This window comes from Aedes aegypti, chromosome 3 (genome assembly GCF_002204515.2).
Source record: "Aedes aegypti strain LVP_AGWG chromosome 3, AaegL5.0 Primary Assembly, whole genome shotgun sequence".
Lineage (NCBI taxonomy): Eukaryota > Metazoa > Arthropoda > Insecta > Diptera > Culicidae > Aedes > Aedes aegypti.
The window spans coordinates 110,393,686-110,414,956 of NC_035109.1; the positions used below are offsets into that span (position 1 = coordinate 110,393,686).

Genomic DNA, 21,271 nt, shown 5'->3' on the forward strand with positions numbered 1-21,271 from the left:
CAGGGCCCGGTCAAGCGGTCTCTCTCTCTCTCTCTCTCTCTCTCTCGGGGCTTTTGAGTTATTCACTCATTAGGTGGCTCGATAACTTAGTAGGTAAAGCTCTCGTCTAGCATACAAGAGTCGTGAGTTCGAATCTCACCTGTATCATAGTACCTAAAAACATTGATGGGAAATCGAGCGTGATAAAAATAACAACGTGTGTTTTGTTCATGTTCCGTGGTGCTCTCTTTGCTTCAGCGTTTCGTTTTTAGTACTACGGGAAAATAAAACATCAGTTGCCATTTAACTTTTGGTTGCCATTCTATTTACAGTTTTGAAATAACCAAGGCGCCATCCACAAATGACATAACGATGAAGGGTTAATTGGTTGTCTAAAGCGTTACTACTCATACAAATATTTGAATTTTTCATACAAAAAGCGTTACGGAGGAGGAGAGGAGGACGAAAATTTTTAATTTTAGCATCACGTCAGATGAAGTTAAGTATCTAGGGCTCATGCTAGATAAGAATTTTAGGGCCTATTTTGTAAATCGAGCAGATTCATGTGACTCGTCTGTAATCGATGTCGATCAAAGTGAGCATGCATATTTCAGATGTCAGTGACATCATGTCACCCGTTGACTCCCATAGTAATCCAGTCGCATAGGGTGACAACTGTCGAGAAACTCGAGTGACAGAGCCGAGTTTAGCGATTTTTTCGGTCGACAATGACTCCAGTCGAGTCATTCCGATCGACTTATGAAATAGATCCCTTAACTTTCAAAAATCACATTGAGGGCATTCAAGCCAAATGTAATAAATATGTAAAATGTCTCTATCCCCTTATTAATAGAAAATCAAAACTTTGTCTTAAGAACAAGCTTTTGATATCCAAACAAATTTTCAGGCCAGCCATATTGTATGCTGTACCAATATGGACTAGCTGTTGTAATACCAGGAAAAAAGTTCTGCAGAGAATTCAAAATAAAATTTTGAAAATGATTCTGAGGCTTCCTCCCTGGTAAAGTACCAATGAGTTACATAGAATATCCAATGTTGAAACATTGGAACAAATGTCAAATAAAATAATTAATAATTTCAGGCAAAAATCGTTGCAATCTTCTATTGCCACGATTAATGCGTTATATGTTTAGGTTAAGTTAGGTTAAGTTTCAATTTTAGAAAATAAATAAACACTACCCAATCAGCGTAAAATTGAATAATATTTTTTTTCTTGCATGTGGTAAAAGTTGGAACCTAATTCCGGAAAAAAAAAATCTTCCAGGTGAGAGCCATGGGCAAGAAACAAATAAAATATCGAACCAACACCAAATATGCGGCTACTTGAACGTCATGAATGATCTCACAAACGCAATGTAATATATTACTCCTCAACATTAACAATTTGTCCTTAGATCGAAGATACCGGTTATAACAACTCAATACGAAATCGTCCTTACATTTGCTCATTTCCCATCATAGATGAAGCTTTGATACCGTGCATAGAGTTTTCAATCCCGGGAACATTTCCCGGGAAATGAGATTTCCCGGGATTCCCGTTTCCCGGGAAATGATTTCCTGTTTCCCGGGATTCCCGTTTTTCCCGGGATTTCTGTATTTCCCGGGTAGTTCTATTAAAAAAAGGATTGACCATCCATTTTCAAACCAAAACTATCGTATAATTTACTTTTCATATCAATCGAGTCAATGACCTTACTAGATCACTGTATAGCTATAACGATATTGATTTGTTGTATATTTTGCAATCAAATAATTGTTGCTAAAATGGATAGCTCTATGACGATATGTTTTTATTTTTTTCAAAATAAATTATATGCTATACAAAATACAGGATTTTTCGAGGGATCATCCATGATCTGAGTATGCTCATAGAGTTTTCATGGATTTAACCGTCACATTTTCCATCGTTAGACTCTAGTTGGTTTTTATTCTAGTGCTTGAAAGGTTTGATTTAATGTTGGTACAGGTCGGACTCGATTATCCGTTGTATCGACTTTTCTTTCACTCCGGATAATCGAATCTTCCTAATAATCGAATCAATAAAAGAAAAATTAAAATCTGCATTAAAAGAACTTAAATATTATCTTATTTCGTTGTTTTATTTATATAGTGCAGTGGCGTAGCCAGAAATTATTTCTAGGAACATTAGGGGTCTTTGAAAAAATAATTTTGACCGGCATAGAAACAACCTCTTCTTCAAACCCCCTTTTTTACCTACATACAAAGTTGCAAAACCATTCATATTGTATATTGCAATACCAAATTATCTCAAATTTATGCATAAAATCTCAAAAACAAGAATATCAAAGAACAAACTCCGGATAATCGAGTCTAAAAGTCCGGATAATCGAATCCCGGATAATCGAGTCCGTCCTGTACATATAATTTGAAATTCTTACGATTTGTCAAGAATCTCCACATGGACTCAATATCATAATTTGTGTTGTTCTGAAGCCTAGCGTACACAACAAGTTTACTGTTATAAAAAATATAACAAAAAATACGAATAATTAAAAAAACAAATCATCAAATTTACTTTATTTCCACGTTTTTTTTTTAATTTCCCGGGATCCCGGGTTTTCCCGGGAAATGGCAAATTTATTTCCCGTTTCCCGGGAAATCAAATCCCGGGAAATTTAAAAACTCTAACCGTGCACTCCCGCTAATTTAACAATACCTCATGTAATTCATCGGGATTTATTTTTAATTTGATCTTGTTATCACCCTATGAACACACGGTTCTGGTTACCTTTTTAGCTGTTTTGTTTTGATTCTGCGTTTTCTTTTTCATGACGTTCTATTTCGCTATTCTCTGTTTCATGGCTCCCTTAGCGTTCTTTTAAGCAGCATGTTGAATTCCTGATATTCTTAGTATTTAATGATATTCTAGTTATTTTGGTAGGGTTCCTGGTAGTATCCTTGGAATTCCTAGAATTAAAAATCAGTTTCTCACAACAGTCTCACAATGGAACTCTGGTAGGAATCTCCATTGAAAACTCTAGTGCGTCCAGTAGTATTGCTGAGTTTTTTGTTTGTTTTTTTTTTTTTAATATTGTATTGACCTTGTGGGAATTTTGAAATCCATATGGGAATGTTGAGTTTTTTATGGGAATTGTAGTGACTCCGATAGTAATCGTTAGAATACAATGATAAACCCCTGAACCACTAGGATTCCCATAGACATTATTAAGATTCTTATCGTAATCACAAACATTCCCGTCGGAAGATATCGAAAAGATATTTACTTTTTCATTCAAAAGATTTATGTCAAAGTTTTGCTCTGAAATCCCAACGAATCTGAAATTCAACTGAATCTCAAGGGTTTTCACAAGAACTCCAGAGATTATCACCAGAATTTGCACGAATCCCACCTAAATATTATTGATTCTTACAGAAATATCATTTCAATGGTATCACAATGATTCCAAGAGATTAAAACCGGAATCCATTTATCACCCGAATCCAAGGGTTATTGCCAGATTTAGAATATTTCTACAAAATACCTACAATGGCTTCAAAATTTCCAGAATTATCATAACTAATCCAGAATGCCTATCAGAGTCCCAAAATTCCTACAGGGTTTCCGAAATTCCAAAGGAAATCTGAGAATCCGAGGTTTCAGAAATCACACGTAAAATTCATAATTAGTTTATAAATTAGAAAAATTCCCACCGACATTCCAGAATTCTTAGGAAACAACATAATTATCGCAATACCAGAATTCACACGGAAATTAAAAATTCCTACGGGCGGTAATCCAGAATCTCAGAATTCTTTTCCAAACCTCAGAAATCACAAAATACCTTTCAAAATATCGAAACGCACATCGTTTTCCCATGATTTTCACTCAAATGCAAACTATTCCATTCAATTCCCCAATCTTAAAGCACGTATAGCAACGTCTAAAGTTAACTACCAGTAACTTTGGACTAAATGCTACCTCATTCATACCAATGAGTTGTTTGTAGTATGTTCGAAAGGTGGAGTGTAAATGACACGAACAAGTTCCACATATAGCATTTACTACCTACAATGAAGTAATCTCAACTTTACTACATTTTGTTCATACCGTCCATTATCCATCTGCAATTTACGTGATCGTTACCTACTAGCTGTTGTAGTCCTGTGATATTCATGTTCTGTAGTAGTTTTATACTTGTCGTACCATTTGTCCGCTCTGAATGTTTATTACATAAGAAGTGGCTGCATATTGAGCCTAGCATAGTGTTGTTTTAATTGCCAATAAATAACTCTAAATTTCACTCGGTGTAATAACTCTGTGTACTAAACACTGTTCCCAACAATCGGCAACAATACGGTAGACTGTAAATTTAAACAACCACTTTAGCCGAAAACGGGTTAGTCGTGATCGTTGATTTTTTTTCCTGTTGATCATATAATTTGTGTTTGTTAGTTGTTACAAGATTCATTTTCGTTTTTAAATTGCATAATTCCAATATTTGTTTCATCTTCATCTACTACTTACGTTTAGTGTCTTTGTTCCGTCACGTCCGGAAAGTGGAACCGTACGGTAGTTTTTGTTCCTTGATTTGATATTGCCTGTAGTATTGAATGGTTGCTTCAAACACTCCCACTGTGATACTGCGATCTGCTGAACTTTCGTTACACTAACACCTACTTTTAAGCTTACTGTGTAAGCAATCTAGTCAAGATCTAACACTATTTAATACTTTTTATCAAATAATTCAATTGATTCCGTATGAGGATTTGCTACAATTTACTATTTTGTAAAACGCCTTCGATCGATTTGTTTTGGAATTCATTCTTACTTCTCATTTATTCCTCTCGTCTATCATCTCGTTTTATGTTTGCCTACTACACAAACTGTGTCGTGTTGTACTAGTGGAGGCGAGTCCCGATTAGGGTCGTTGGTTGCGGTGGCGCATTCGCAGATTGCGGAACAAACACTGTAAAACATAACAAAATCGGGTCAACCAGCTAATTAGGAGGCTGACTAAATGTTGCTGGCCTACAGGATGTCCGTAAACTATTCGAACAATAAAATATGGGAAAAATGACCAGATATTGGAAATAATAATAAATCATGTGTCAAAACATTTATATGTCAACAACAAAAAATTAAATAATTTCGAAATTCTTACTTTGAACTGAGATAAGCAAATCAAATTTTTTCGGATATGTTATTCCTGAGGGCAGTGTTTGGATTTAGATTCGAAAAAGCCGATCGAACCATATTCTGAGAGTGTAACTGTTCATGGCAGTTCTTGGAACTTCGCAATCGGAGAGCCCTACGAATGTTTATATTCACTCTCTCGTTTGGTATGAGGTGAGAGAAATAACTTTCGCAGACTACAACGGTATTGAGCCATTTGGATGATTGATGTTTTGTATACAATTAGTAATAACTCTCATATTTTATATAACCTTAAACAACTTAATATTAAAATATTGTATCATCCAACACCACTTTACTTGCAAAGATAGCACATAAAAGGATTTTTTTGCCTCTGTTTCTTGATCAGAATGGTTGCCATTTATGAGCTCAGTAGCTTTCAAAAACCCCAATGCCGCAGTGAATCAAAAGCATTGGCGTAGGAACAGGGGGGGTCAGAGGGGCCAGGCACCCCCCAGAGTCTTCCAGGCCCCCTCCAGAATTTTTAATGAAAATATATATGAAAAAAAAATGTTTACATAATTCTAAAGTGAAGTAAAATCTTCTGAATCTATTGATAAACATTCTTCAGTAGTTACGTTCTTTTATTTTGTTCAATAATAATGGGAAAACCTAGATTGTCGTTCACAGCATTAGTGTGGCGGTTCTGAATTCGTTGAATTGTGCGACCATCGAAAAATTAATCGTCCTGCTGTCGCTCGACATCTCCGTTTTAAAATACTGTGATACTAAAAAGCGTCAGTATCCTAGAAAATCGGTTCCTTAAATTCGTATTTTCTGAGTAGGGCAAACCATACTATTTTAAATGTTTTAGCATAGTGTAGCCTTTTACCTGAATTACGATTTCCTGTGTCCTTGGAGGGTGCCCTGATTGAGGTGTCCGGTGATGATGATTGTCCCCATAAGATTTCTTTAAAGAAATTCATTGATAAAAAAAGGTCTCGGCAAAGAAATAAATAGTCAAAATTACTAAAGGAACTTCTAAGTCGTAAAATAGCTGGAATTTTTGGCGAAAAACAAGGCGTTATTCAAAACATATCTCTTCAAAGCAATTCGAACTTACCTAAGGCTTCAAAAAAAGTAAAAATATCGGCCATAATTTTTGATTCCAGCAATATGTTCTTTCTCTGTTTTCGCTTCATTTTTTTAATAATTTCGTATGAATAAACTTTTTAATTTATCTCTAAACTACGTTTTACCAAGTAAGTTTTTTACAGTCTCAAGAATTTTAGTGATCAAATTCGTTAATGTATATCGAAGAGTGGTTTATACCTTTTGCTTCAAATTTTTTAGAAAGTAGTCAAATAATATTGAGATTTGCTACAAATTGCTAAACCTTGAAAAAGTTCAAACTTTGCCCTAACATTTTTTTCTAAATAATCGTTGATTCTGTCAAATTCCTTCATATAGGGGAATTTACGTATTCTTGGCAGTCCAAACCGATGTTGCGCTTCTTTTGCAATTTTCTCGAACATCAGCAGACAAATTACGTTTTTGCCTGTTTACATGTATGCGCTGCTCAATATTCTATCAATTCACACCGATAGACTTGTTAAAACCTTCTTGGAAGCTTATTTCATGTTCATTTGAATTGATGGCATCTATGGTGAAATTGTTCGTCCAGTCTCGGCAATCTCGTCAACGGGAAGCTGACAAAACAAAGAAATATCTGAATGTTTTCATTGATGTGTTTTGAAAAAAAAAATCTGTGTATCTGGCATTTGAAATTTGATTGCCGATAATAGTCCAATGGTGCCAAAGCCGTAAAAGACTCTAGTTTTCCCAAAAAAGTTATTAACAACTTTTTCGCAAAGTTCATTATAAGTCCTTCACAAATATTTTTAAAATGCATTGTAAATTGCGTTACAAATTCTCCTTTATTTTTTTTTTGTAAATTCTACTTCAAATCCCCAGATTCTACAGGAATTATATACGAAAAGTATTTTTGGAATGTCTTTTGGCTTCGAATCTCCAGAAGAAATTTATTGAAATATCCCAGGTATATTTCAACTTCCGAAATTAACAATTTAGCGAAATAACTAGGCAGGGATTAATTGAGAAATTCATGAAGAAATTTATGAAGATCTTCCTTAAAACAATGTTTTAGAAATTGTTTTATAAATTCTGCAAAAAAATATATATTCTGGAATTGAATTCTTGTACATTTTCAAGGCGGAATTCCTAGAGGCTTCTTGACTTAACTATGAAGATTCTGATGGAGCTCCTTGAGAAATTTGTTTTTTTTTTTTATTATGATTTAAGCGATTTCAATTATCCTGCAGTTTATTGTTTATTTATCTAGCCCATTAATTCACCTCTAGAGAAAAAAAAATAGATAATCACTTATCTTTGGTTGTTTCGATCTGATTTAACATTTTGTTGTTTCTCCTTCCTTCACATGACGTATTTTTAGGCACCTTCGTACAAAAATTCGTACTCCAAAAAGCAACATTTTAAAGAATCTAAAGGAGAAAAATGAATTCCAGGAGTTTTAAAATTTTTCAGAGTTCTTATACGTATGGCTCCTGATTTCTGAAAATCCATCAGGAATTCCTCAATGAATTTTCAAAGTTATGCAAAAACTTACTCCAGGTTTTAAATTATGAATTATGTTATAAAACATTTTTAGCAGAGTTCTTGATAAAAACCGCCAATATTTTCACCTTCAACTTTTACAGTTCTACCACAATAGTTAAAAGTTTTTAGATTAATCTGCCATATTAAAGCTTCGGAGTTCATGCAAAACCTTTTCTAAAATGTAAGATACAAACACCGTCATAAAAACTCCATCTGTTTTCACATAAACCAAAAAAAAAATTTACAAGATTTTTTGTAGTTAGTCCTACAAAAAACGCCAAAGCTTTTTCTGTGAGTAACATCGTCAGGACGTCAGAAAGTTCCAAAAATTCTACGATTAATTCTTGAGTTTCCCGATTAGAGTTCAATATTTTTCCAAATTTAATTTGAACTTTAATAATAAAAAAGAGAAATCTCTGTACAAATTTCTCGAAATTTTTTTGAATATTTGCACGGAAGAGTTTATGAAAGAAAAGCTGAATCCATTCCACTAAAAACTTTGAAATGATTGAATTGAAAAAATATGGGTAAGGAATTCGGGGAATAATATCAAATTGATTTTAAGATAAATCTAAAGAAACACTTAGACAATTTCCTTTGAAAAAAAAATGCAAATAGTTTTGTTGAAAACTTCTCTGAGAAATCACTAAGAACATTTTCCCAGTTAAATCTAATTTAATTATTTATGAAAACCTTGTGGAATATTAGGAGAAATCAAGAGAGAATCAATAATTTTTGCTGTGAATTTTTCAAGCAATCCTCTACAGGGTGTCGACTCAATTTGGAAAATAAGTTTCCCTGACTTTCCCCGACCCTCCAGTAATTTTTCAGAAACATTTCAGAATACTGCATTTGGTTTAAGGACGATATAAAAATATAGTTGTCAGGCTCAGCTCTATATTTTGTTAACCAATTTTTGCATATCACAGTACACTTTCTACGACATTCTAGATTTTGATGTATTACTTCAAGTGCCGTCAAATTTTGAGCAACTACAAGGAAAATTAAGGCCTTAATTTGGACCGTAATAGGTCGTATAAAGAAAACGCTTTCGCTCAGTTTAGCAAAGGCTTTCACTTTACTCGAATACAACTGTTAGATAATTTTCTAGAGCGTGTCTTAAAGCTAGTATGATTAAACTGATCACTCGAGTGTTTTCTTTCAAAGCTTAAAGATTCGTATGAAACAAAAAATAGTGAAACCTGAGTAGATACCCAGAAAATCCTGATTCATCTACTTACTAATCATACTCGGTTAAAATCTTCAAGATTTCAAATTCTCAATGTTTTTCTCTACATGTATTTGTTTAATATAAGGAGATGCTATTTCATAAACTATTACAGAAAATCTTACATTATTCCTCCATAAACTAATGCGAATATTTCTTCAAGAATACTTAGGAAGATTTTATCAAGAGTCTCAATTTTTTTTTTCACTCAAAATGAATTCATTTTTTTTTCGAATAGGTACTTCAAATAATTCTTCGCGAAGTTTTGTTACAATTTATTTATTTTAATAAAAATTTTTGACTTTCCATATGAATTATGCCTTGGTTTTCTTCCCCGAAGAATTCATCTAAAGATGCTTTAAAAAAACATTCAGGGATTTATTATTGTTCTAATAAAAACTTGTGCCTCCAGCAATGCTGTGAGGAACTGCTCCAAGAATTCAATAATCGATTCTTCTAAGAGTATCTTCAAGAAATCTCACAAAATTTCAATCTATCATAGCATAACTAGGCAGGGATTAATTGAGAAATTCATGAAGAAATTTATGAAGATCTTCCTTAAAACAATGTTTTAGAAATTGTTTTATAAATTCTGCAAAAAATATATATTCTGGAATTGAATTCTTGTACATTTTCAAGGCGGAATTCCTAGAGGCTTCTTGACTTAACTATGAAGATTCTGATGGAGCTCCTTGAGAAATTTGTTTTTTTTTATTATGATTTAAGCGATTTCAATTATCCTGCAGTTTATTGTTTATTTATCTAGCCCATTAATTCACCTCTAGAGAAAAAAAAAATAGATAATCACTTATCTTTGGTTGTTTCGATCTGATTTAACATTTTGTTGTTTCTCCTTCCTTCACATGACGTATTTTTAGGCACCTTCGTACAAAAATTCGTACTCCAAAAAGCAACATTTTAAAGAATCTAAAGGAGAAAAATGAATTCCAGGAGTTTTAAAAATTTTCAGAGTTCTTATACGTATGGCTCCTGATTTCTGAAAATCCATCAGGAATTCCTCAATGAATTTTCAAAGTTATGCAAAAACTTACTCCAGGTTTTAAATTATGAATTATGTTATAAAACATTTTTAGCAGAGTTCTTGATAAAAACCGCCAATATTTTCACCTTCAACTTTTACAGTTCTACCACAATAGTTAAAAGTTTTTAGATTAATCTGCCATATTAAAGCTTCGGAGTTCATGCAAAACCTTTTCTAAAATGTAAGATACAAACACCGTCATAAAAACTCCATCTGTTTTCACATAAACCAAAAAAAAAAAATTTACAAGATTTTTTGTAGTTAGTCCTACAAAAAACGCCAAAGCTTTTTCTGTGAGTAACATCGTCAGGACGTCAGAAAGTTCCAAAAATTCTACGATTAATTCTTGAGTTTCCCGATTAGAGTTCAATATTTTTCCAAATTTAATTTGAACTTTAATAATAAAAAAGAGAAATCTCTGTACAAATTTCTCGAAATTTTTTTGAATATTTGCACGGAAGAGTTTATGAAAGAAAAGCTGAATCCATTCCACTAAAAACTTTGAAATGATTGAATTGAAAAAATATGGGTAAGGAATTCGGGGATTAATATCAAATTGATTTTAAGATAAATCTAAAGAAACACTTAGACAATTTCCTTTGAAAAAAAAAATGCAAATAGTTTTGTTGAAAACTTCTCTGAGAAATCACTAAGAACATTTTCCCAGTTAAATCTAATTTAATTATTTATGAAAACCTTGTGGAATATTAGGAGAAATCAAGAGAGAATCAATAATTTTTGCTGTGAATTTTTCAAGCAATCCTCTACAGGGTGTCGACTCAATTTGGAAAATAAGTTTCCCTGACTTTCCCCGACCTTCCAGTAATTTTTCAGAAACATTTCAGAATACTGCATTTGGTTTAAGGACGATATAAAAATATAGTTGTCAGGCTCAGCTCTATATTTTGTTAACCAATTTTTGCATATCACAGTACACTTTCTACGACATTCTAGATTTTGATGTATTACTTCAAGTGCCGTCAAATTTTGAGCAACTACAAGGAAAATTAAGGCCTTAATTTGGACCGTAATAGGTCGTATAAAGAAAACGCTTTCGCTCAGTTTAGCAAAGGCTTTCACTTTACTCGAATACAACTGTTAGATAATTTTCTAGAGCGTGTCTTAAAGCTAGTATGATTAAACTGATCACTCGAGTGTTTTCTTTCAAAGCTTAAAGATTCGTATGAAACAAAAAATAGTGAAACCTGAGTAGATACCCAGAAAATCCTGATTCATCTACTTACTAATCATACTCGGTTAAAATCTTCAAGATTTCAAATTCTCAATGTTTTTCTCTACATGTATTTGTTTAATATAAGGAGATGCTATTTCATAAACTATTACAGAAAATCTTACATTATTCCTCCATAAACTAATGCGAATATTTCTTCAAGAATACTTAGGAAGATTTTATCAAGAGTCTCAATTTTTTTTTCACTCAAAATGAATTCATTTTTTTTTCGAATAGGTACTTCAAATAATTCTTCGCGAAGATTTGTTACAATTTATTTATTTTAATAAAAATTTTTGACTTTCCATATGAATTATGCCTTGGTTTTCTTCCCCGAAGAATTCATCTAAAGATGCTTTAAAAAAACATTCAGGGATTTATTATTGTTCTAATAAAAACTTGTGCCTCCAGCAATGCTGTGAGGAACTGCTCCAAGAATTCAATAATCGATTCTTCTAAGAGTATCTTCAAGAAATCTCACAAAATTTCAATCTATCATAGCAGAAATTCTATTTAGAGAATTTCTGGATTCTTAAACATCTTGGAGCAGGGGAAAAGCACTAAAATTTCGACTCACAAGAATTCGGTTAACGTTTGGTAATTGTTACAATTTTAATTTCACCGGAAAAGGCCGATGAAATTGTCAATAAAATTAAATTTATGATAGCGGGTATGATCCAGACATAACAAATTGCAAAGAATCGCAGATTGAACACTTAAGAAGAATTTCAGAAGAATCTCCATAATATCTGGGAAATTTTTTGTGTTCATTCTGCGATTCTAAACATCAGTAAAGGAAAGCTCCTAATGAAAATCCTAAAGTAGCGCTTGGAACCTTATTCATCACATTTTCAAAATTCGAAATTCCGAGGATTTTTTTTTATAGATAGTAAAATATAGTTTACTTTACCATACATAACAGCGCTTTATTATTAGTTAATAGCTAAGATTGATTACCCATTTCGTCCAACAAATTTATCGTATTCAACAATTTGCAGATAATCAACTCGTTTGATGTTGTAATATAGTATTGATAGATAATTTTCCATGACCTGTAGTGAAATTCCCTGACTTTCCAGGTCAAAAATTGGATTCCAGGTTTTTCCAGGTAGTCGACACCCTAACTTTAAGAATTTCAGAGAGATTTTTTAACACAATTTTGGCAGTATTTATTGTAATATTTCTTAGAGAAATCCTAAGTATTTCCAGAAATTTACCAACTTAATGATATTTTCAACAATTAAAATTTATGTGTGATAAGTACGTAGTTTAGCTTCATGGAGAAATGTTTAAAATTCTGATGTCTTCTTTTGAGCAATTTGATACAATTTCTTCGAAAAATTCCAGATTTTAAGGCCAAAAGAAACTCCGGGAAAATCTGTTTAATAATACAACTTACTCCGTGGGAGTCCCAGCAAAATCTGAGGGAAAACTGGTAAAGGCGTTCTTGCACTGGAAAAGTACGGAAATAGTTCATGAAGAGATCCCCGATACTTGAAAAGTTTGTGCAAGAACTTCAAAGGGATATTCTTCGTGAGTTCTTTGGAAAAATTCTTGAAGGATTTTTTTAATGGATTAGACAAAGAATTGATATTTTCCGTAATTATTATTATTATTAATATTAAAATTTATTTAGGACACTTTACCATACGTGTGGCATTCGTGTCGAATTTTCCGTAATGAAAATTGTAATTTACAAGCATTACTGATATTCAGAGATAATAGCTGATATGAGACAAAAACACAAACAGATAAAATCAACGCAAACTACGAAATTTGCGAAAATCATGATTTTTACCGTAGTAATCTTCGGTAAATCAAGAATTTTCTAGGCCCCCCCTAGGCCCCCTCCAGGAAAAAATCCTAGCTACGCCAATGATCAAAAGTTCCAGGAATAGGATCCGGCTCCCTAGCTTAACGTTTTCTTAGCATGACAGTATAATTTTCAGATTTTTGCATCTCTAAATCGCGATAAGTTATTTATATAAAACTGCAAGGATATAATTTCGATCAGTAAAACACGGATAACATAATTACAGCTCACTTTTTACCATAGCTTTGAGTGGGTTCGATTTATCGTGCACAGTTTGTTTACGAATTGCAAAAAAAGTTTACCATGGCCTGAAGATTAAAACTAGATTGTCTAGACGAGCATGGTAAAGTTTGTCAATGCCATGTTATCTGAATGAAAATTTTCTGGAAAATAGATTCTGAGCTTTACAATGAAACATTAGACGAAAACGGTTATCTACAAAGTTGTTTATATTAGTTAGTCCCTTTGTTTGGTGTTATTCAAAGTTAGGGTGGTCAACATTTTCATACAAATGGTATAACTAGCTTCCTTATTTGCAGAAATTATATTATACATGCTTCAGCAAAATTGTAGATCATTCAATTTCAAGCAACTTTAGGAAAAAAATCTTTTATATTTGTAGCTCTTAAATTGACAGATTTATAACTTTTTTTTTCAGATTTAACCACATAAATATGTTTTATTTTTGGATCCAGCGTCATTAAAATATCCAAAACGGCCGCAATGAAAAGCATATATAGCGCCACCGAAGTCGTTTGTGTTTGACAAAACAGGAATGCTGTAACAATGCTAAATCCCTTATACGGTACCGTTGCGGTTTTGTCGAAACAGTTATCTTCAATGATCCATTCTAACATTTCATCTGGTCTGCTGAGTGAAAAAAATCGCTATCTCTTTCCGTTTTGAAGTTATTATTTTTTATTACAAAAACACGCCTAGTTTAATTGCGAAAACCTCTGATTAGGACAAATATAACAGATATCTTTCAACAGCATTCAAAAGACAAAATCTACGACTTTAATTTCTACAAATAAGAAAGTAAGTTATACCATTACTATGAAAATGTGGACCCCTCTAATTTCAAATAACACCAAATAAAAGGTCTAGCTAATACAAACAACTTTATAGAAAACCGTTTTTGTCTAATGTTTCATTCTGAAGCACTATTTGCATCTCTTCGCGTAAAACTGCTTTCTGGAGTACAGTGCATTGTTACTAGAGACCCACTGTACGTTTGAATATACAAAGTTGTCATGGCAAAGATAGAATGGATCCGGGAGTCATTTTTGGTTGATCCATGATCTTGATATATACACCCAATACCGGATATTTACTCGATTTTCGCATTATCCGCAGGAGCAGGCATCGGAATCAAAGGACCAAAAATCTACAAAACTACAAATACAGACTGAAATTTATACGAGCATTCTTTTTCTATGATCACATACTTTTCTGTTAGGAATTAATCAACACTCTGTATACCATCTAGAATTCCACCAGGATCTCACTGGATTCCTCCTCACAAGATTGTCTTTTGAGGTATTGCTTTGCTTACGGCATGAACTATATCAAAGAAATTACCACAAACTTCTATCATCTATAAACTACTTCAAGAAATTCTTCTGAGAATATTTTTCAATGGCTAGGCCATTATAGATGCCTGATGAGATCCTAAGCCAATGTGACATTAATAACTGAAAATTTCAATAGCGTTCTTACGTAAATTTCTTAGTAAAGCCTTTTCAGACACCTTGTTTATAACTAGGTCGTCGGTAACATCTTTTTTGAATTGTTCTAGATACTTTCTGTTGAGTTGCATGCAATGCATGCGCATCAATTACAAGTTAACACCAATTGAACCCCCTGCCATACTGATCTTACATGAGCACCGACAACCAAGAGACAAACAGACAAATAATAATTTATTGGATTGATCGATTGAACTATGCATGTTGTGCACCGCGATTTCTTGAACCGTGTGGAGCCGTACATATTGCTAGGGACTTTATGGGAGGCACACCGAAAGGCGATCGATTGGTAGCGTTTCCGAACAGACGGAATAAACAAGATTATAATGGAATGTGTTCCCCTGATACGATACTTTAAATCACCAGTTTATAACAATTTATACTTTATATTCATAACAAAATTAGTGCAGAGTGAGTTCGAAGATGATACAAACTAACAAAGTTGCGAATTATGTTACTTTTTTTAATTTTCTTATTAGTATCATTCCAAACATTACATTAATTTCTTATATCTAGGTGTTCTGTGTTATTAGACAACACTATCATCCTAATTTGGTAAAACAATTTTAAGATTTCATTAACATTTTGTTAACAACATATTACATTTCATTTGTCGTAGCAGTTCAGATTTTTTACAGGTGAGTTGATTTCACATGCTTATAAGAGAAAAAAAAACGCTTTGAATATACTTAACCTAAACATATGATCGCTTTAATCGTGGCAATAGAAGATTGTAACGATTTTTGTCTGAAATTATTAATTGTTCTATTTGACATTTGGGGCGAATTATGTTACTGTTGTAACTTCGTACCATGGTATTTACTACCGATTTCTAAATACAAAAAAAATATATCCATTTAAAAACAATGCCATTTCTATAACAACATTTTTTCAACCTCTGTAATTCTTAACAGCTGTCGGCATAAACGTGTTATAATCTTGTTATGTTATTCTGATCGAGTGTTTTCTACGCTCGGTGAAAACTCAAAGCGCAAATAAATCATTTGTCATTTTCAATTTTCGTTCTCTTTTGCAGATTCCGCGCGATCCGGACGAGTGATTCCAACTTGGGTCATATAGATGGTACCAATATGGTCGATGAGAAGTGATCGCGTCAATCGAAACACACCGCAGGAATAAAGTGATGTAATTTTAAATTACTGCCGTCTGCCATTAATCAGCGTCGTCACCTCTGTGCGTTTGTGTGTACCCAATGTGTGATCAAAGTGAGGACAGCCAATATTGAAAGATAGCCGCCCCGTTCGATTTGTTTGGGATGTACGATTCGAACGAGTGACGAATTAGGTAAATATTGACAGTAAACTGTTGTCGGTTGGTTGGAAAGAGGCTTGGACGCAGCGGAGAGAGGCTACCGGTGTTGAGCAGAAATCGTGCAATATTTTGCTGCTGAACTGCAAATTGATTTGCGTTGCTAAACGTGTGTTGTTTACCTGGAAGCAGGGGCATTTGAGGGGAAACAACATTCAAACTATTGGCAATAACTGCAAAAAAAAGAAATATAGCTGTTCCTGAAAAATAAATGAAACATCATGACGTGCTGATGTAGAGATTCTACTAATTTGTTTCCGTTATTTTTTTTTTCAATTTCTATATTGGTACCATTTTAAACATAAGTTCAGAATTTTTACAGGTGAGTTGAATTCACCTACTTATGAGAAAAAAAAGCGTTTTGATTAACTTAACCTATCATAACCTAAATACACAACTAAATTGTTGTGGCACTACAAGATTGGAACGATTTTTGCCTAAATTATTAATAATTTTATTTGACATTTGTTCCAATGTTTCAATATTGGATGTACTATGTAACTCATTGGTACTATACCAGGGAGGAAGCTTCAGAATCATTTTCAAAATTTTATTTTGAATCCTCTGCAGGGGATTACTGAACCCTCTGCAGAGGTATTACAACAGCTAGTCCATATTGGTACAGCATACAGCATGGCTGGCCCGAAAATTTGTTTGAAAGCTTGTACTTTAAACAAAGTTTTGATTTTCTATTAACCCATATCCGCCCAGCGTCCTAAAAATAGGACAGAAGCCCCGAACGCCTAGCGTCCTATAAATAGGACAGTACTTGTAGAGCAAATATCTTGAAAATAAAGAGGTTTAGGAGAAAACTGTGTTCTGCAAAGTTGATCACAGGACTGCTGACTTCCACTTGGTAACTATTTTAATTCAGAATTAACTCACCAGGTGGCGCACAGACGTCAACAAATGTCGCATATATAAGCAACATATGAAACAACTTTCCAGCGTACAAATATTTGCTTCGTTTATATCTCAGTCCAGCGATGAGATACAAAATTGGTGTCTTGGACAAAGTTCAATAACTAAATAATACCTATTCGCATAGAACCTTACAAATTCGGAAAACACTCCCAAGATGGCGCTAGTGAGCCAAAACTTTATTTGCTTATATCTTAGCCCAGTTATGAGATACAAAAATGGTGTCTTCGACAAAGTTAAACAACTAATTATCACCTATTCGCATGGAACCTTACAAATTTGGAAAACACTCCCAAGATGGCGCTAGTGAGCCAAAACTTTATTTGCTTATATCTTAGTCCAGTTATGAGATACAAAAATGGTGTCTTCGACAAAGTTGTACAACTAAATAATACCTATTCGCATAGAACCTTATAAATTCGGAAAACACTCCCAAGATGGCGCTAGTGAGCCAAAACTTTATTTGCTTATATCTTAGCCCAGTTATGAGATACAAAAATGGTGTCTTCGACAAAGTTAAACAACTAAATATCACCTATTCGCATAGAACCTTAAAAATTCGGAAACCATTCCCAAGATAGCGCTAGTGAGCCAAAACTTTGTTTGCTTAATATCTTAGTCCAGTAATGAGATACAAAAATGGTGTCTTCGACAAAGTTAAACAACTAAATAATACCTATTTGCATAGAACCTTATAAATTCGGAAAACACTCAAAAGATGGCGCTAATGGTCGAACATTTTGATTGTTTATATCTCAGTTCAGTGATGATATACAACGTTGGTGTCTTCGACAAATGTGTTTAACTGAATGAGATCTAGTCACCCGAAAACTTATTAGTTGGGAAAACACTCACTAGATTGCGCTAGTGGGCAAATATTGTATTTGCTTGCATCTCAGTTCTGTTATGAGATACAAAATTGTTGTCCTCGGCAATGTTGAACAACTAAATGATACTTAGTCACATAAAACCTTATAACACTCACAAGATGGCGCTAGTGGGCAAAGATTTTATTAGCTAATATCTCAGTCAAGTGATTAGATACAAAGTTTGTGTCATGGACAATGTTGAACAACTAAATGAATCCTATTCGCCTAAAACCATAGTAGTTCGGAAAACACTCACAAGGTGGCGCTTGTGGTCAAATATTTTATTTTTTTTATATCAGTCCAGCGATGAGACTGAAAAAAATCGAACTCTCGAATTTGGTATCTTCGTCAAAAGTGTTCAGCTGAATGGGATCTATTCACCCAGAAACATAGTAGTTTGGAAAATTCTCCCAAGGTGGCGCTAGTAGACAAACACATTATTTACTTTTGTCTCAATCTAGATTGGATACAAAGTTAGTGTTTTTGACAAAGTTGGAGAACTGAATGAGACCTATTTGTCTGGAAACTTATTACTTTGGAAATCACCTAAATGTCACTACTGGGCACACATTTTTTTCGCTTATATATCAGTCCACTGATTAAATCCAAAGAAAGCTATTCGCCTAAAACCTTCTTAGTTCGGAAGTCATTCTCATGATTGAAGTCCAGTGATGAAAAATTTGGTATCTTCGAAAACGATGATCAACTAAATGAGATATTTTCGCAAAAAAAAAAAACATATTAGCTGGGAATTGCTTTTATGTGCGAAACATCAAGGAAACAACCTATAAGAAATTGGTCTGCCTAGATCAAAACAATGGATACTTACTATCGATTCGAGCAACAATCGCTTATTTCGGATGCAATGCTCCTTACATTTTTAGATGAACCTTGATACCATTTAGATCTTTTGAAGAGAGTGAAGAACGAAAAAAACGACAAATTGACTTATCCATCCATGAACTGAACTCCAATGATGAAGGGCGGCTGTCAAATGGGAGTACAATTGAATAGCCGCCAACCTAAGTCCAGAACCAGTTTTATGACTTAAACGTGGAAAAGTAAAAATAATTATTCGCAAAATTACAGGTACTAAGCTGCAGTGCGTTGTTGCCAATTTAATCAGAAAATTCTACTTATTTCCCAAAATGAAAGTTTTCGAGAAAATTGATTACGGCTTCACCATTGTTTGGTCGTAGTTTTGTATGGCTGTTTACCTTTTAGAAGCAGTGACGCGTTGAGGTAGCTGTAAAGAGCCTTCCTTGCTGAACTCACTCGGTCCAAAAATTGTGACATTTGAGCGGGCACGCTTCCGTATGCTCCCCAGGTATTCTGGCCAGCTCTAGTGTCAAAAAGCTTGGACCGTGGATTCGGATCTATCGGTGAATAAGACTATATGCATCAGTGATGCAGTAACTTAAACGTTATAGCCGAATAATGTTGGCTTCAAATATTCACATCTGTAAAGCATGTAATAGTTGGAGTCCAATATTTGACTGTCATTGGACTGAAGGACTAACTTTTGATCAGCACTAACGAAATTCTGATATTGCCAAATATAAATTTCGATCATTGTCAGATCAGAGTCGCATTGTATACTGATAACTTGAGCCAGAAAAAATATTTTGATAGTTATGTTTCCATTTTATATAATCTTTTTGAAGACTATTCTGAAACATCTGTAGGTTTTTTTTTCTAAATTCTAAATTTGATGTAAGATTTTATTTTGTGTTTGGTATAAATGGCTTAAGTGTGCATTATTGTACATGTACATGTATGGAAATGTATGTAAGTCTGTATCTTACTTACGTGGTAGAGCAAAAAAATGAATTGAAGTCACTAAATGATTTAGTTCTGACATGCACCTGTCGCCTCTGAATTTTTTATTCTTTATGTTGCAATTTCTTAATCAGGGTACGTCCATAAATTACGTCACGCAATGTTTTGCCATATTCATCCTCCTCAATTTTCCTCTGTATCACATTTTTTGTATGGATTCCAATTGTTATATGGGTAGTCACGTTTCATTGTAATCTCCTCCTTCCTTTTCTGTACGTGACGTAATTTATGAATTACCCCTCACCAGCAGTTTTTTCCAACTTGTTTACATTGTAATGGGTCGAACTGCATGAAAATATATTTGATTAATCTCGAAAATAAACTTATAGAACAGCTAGATATGGACGACACACTTTCAAGAATTTTTTCGGATCCCCACCATAGACTTGAAATTTTTTGGTGAAATAAGGTTTGATTTATGGGAATACGACTATGAGTAACAAAAACGGAGCTGAATTCCAATTGTGAGATACCTTGGGCGTTAACGGGTTGATAAGGGGATATAGACATTTTACATATTTGTTATATTTGACTTGAATGCATTCAATGTGATTTTTGAAAGTCAATTTTTATCTAGCATGAGCCCAAGATACCTAACTTCATCTGACTAGTTTAATGGAACCCCTCTCATCGTGCCAACATGTCTAATTGAAGGTTTCTAATAAAAAACTTTTGCTTTATGTTGGAATATTATTAGATGAGTTTTCGAAGCATTAGGAGAAATCATCCATTTTTGCAAATATGAACACAAAATATCCAAACTTTTATTTTGCAATCTACTACAGATGTCACGCAGGCTTCGTCCTTTGGCGGAGAGGCCTGTGTCATCTGCAAACAAAAATGTTTGACATCTCTTAGGTAACTCAGGTAAGTCAGATGTGAATATATTGTGCAATGCTCTACCGACGCAGACTTCTTAGTACAGCGAGCTGGCAAGACAGTATCCGTATTTGGAAAGTCTTCCGATTGAGGAGTACAAGCAAGCGGTTCCAAAGATCCTAATAGGGATGGACAACAATCATCTCTCTCTTGCACAAGAACCTGTCGCTACAAAAACGAACTTAGGTTGGACAGTATGAGATTCAGCGAAGGTGAATGAATCGCGAGAATTTGCGAGTGTGAGGAACTAAAGGAAATTCACGAGCTGATAGAAAGTTTCTTTACGGAGGAAAGTCTGGGCCTTGTGGCTCCACGAACACTAGAGGGAGATGATGAACGCCGCGCAAGAGAAATTCTGGAAAGAAAAACGGTAGGTACGGTAGGTACAAGCGACCATTTTCCGCTTTGAGACTGGATTACTGTGGCGTTATACAAATTACAATTTCCACAAAGCTACGCCATGACTGAGGGAAGACTGTCCTGCCTGCACTGAAAGGTCCAGATCTTCTGTCGCCGCTACCAAAGGTCAACGACAGGTAGCGGTGGTGGGAGGTGTGCGAGAGCTGTTTCACCAACTTTTCATCCGGCAAGTTGATCGTTCGGAGCAATGCGTTCTCTGGAGTTCAGATCCGTCGCAAAC

The 21,271-nt window shown here is 34.0% G+C and overlaps 1 protein-coding gene across 6 annotated transcripts in view; it reads left to right on the forward strand.

Moving 5' to 3' along the window:
* The window catches only part of LOC5564866 (organic cation transporter protein), a 294,930-nt gene that overhangs the window by 26,607 nt on the left and 247,052 nt on the right, over nucleotides 1-21,271 (forward strand). For 3 of the 6 annotated variants that reach the window (XM_021855313.1, XM_021855315.1, XM_021855316.1), the window contains exon 2: nucleotides 15,831-16,099. The exons of 1 other annotated variant lie outside the window; for it this stretch is intronic. The gene's annotated coding sequence lies outside the window, so the exon portion shown is untranslated. The remainder of the gene's footprint in view (nucleotides 1-15,830; nucleotides 16,100-21,271) is intronic. 2 more of the 6 variants (XM_021855314.1, XM_021855317.1) reach the window with 1 other exon arrangement.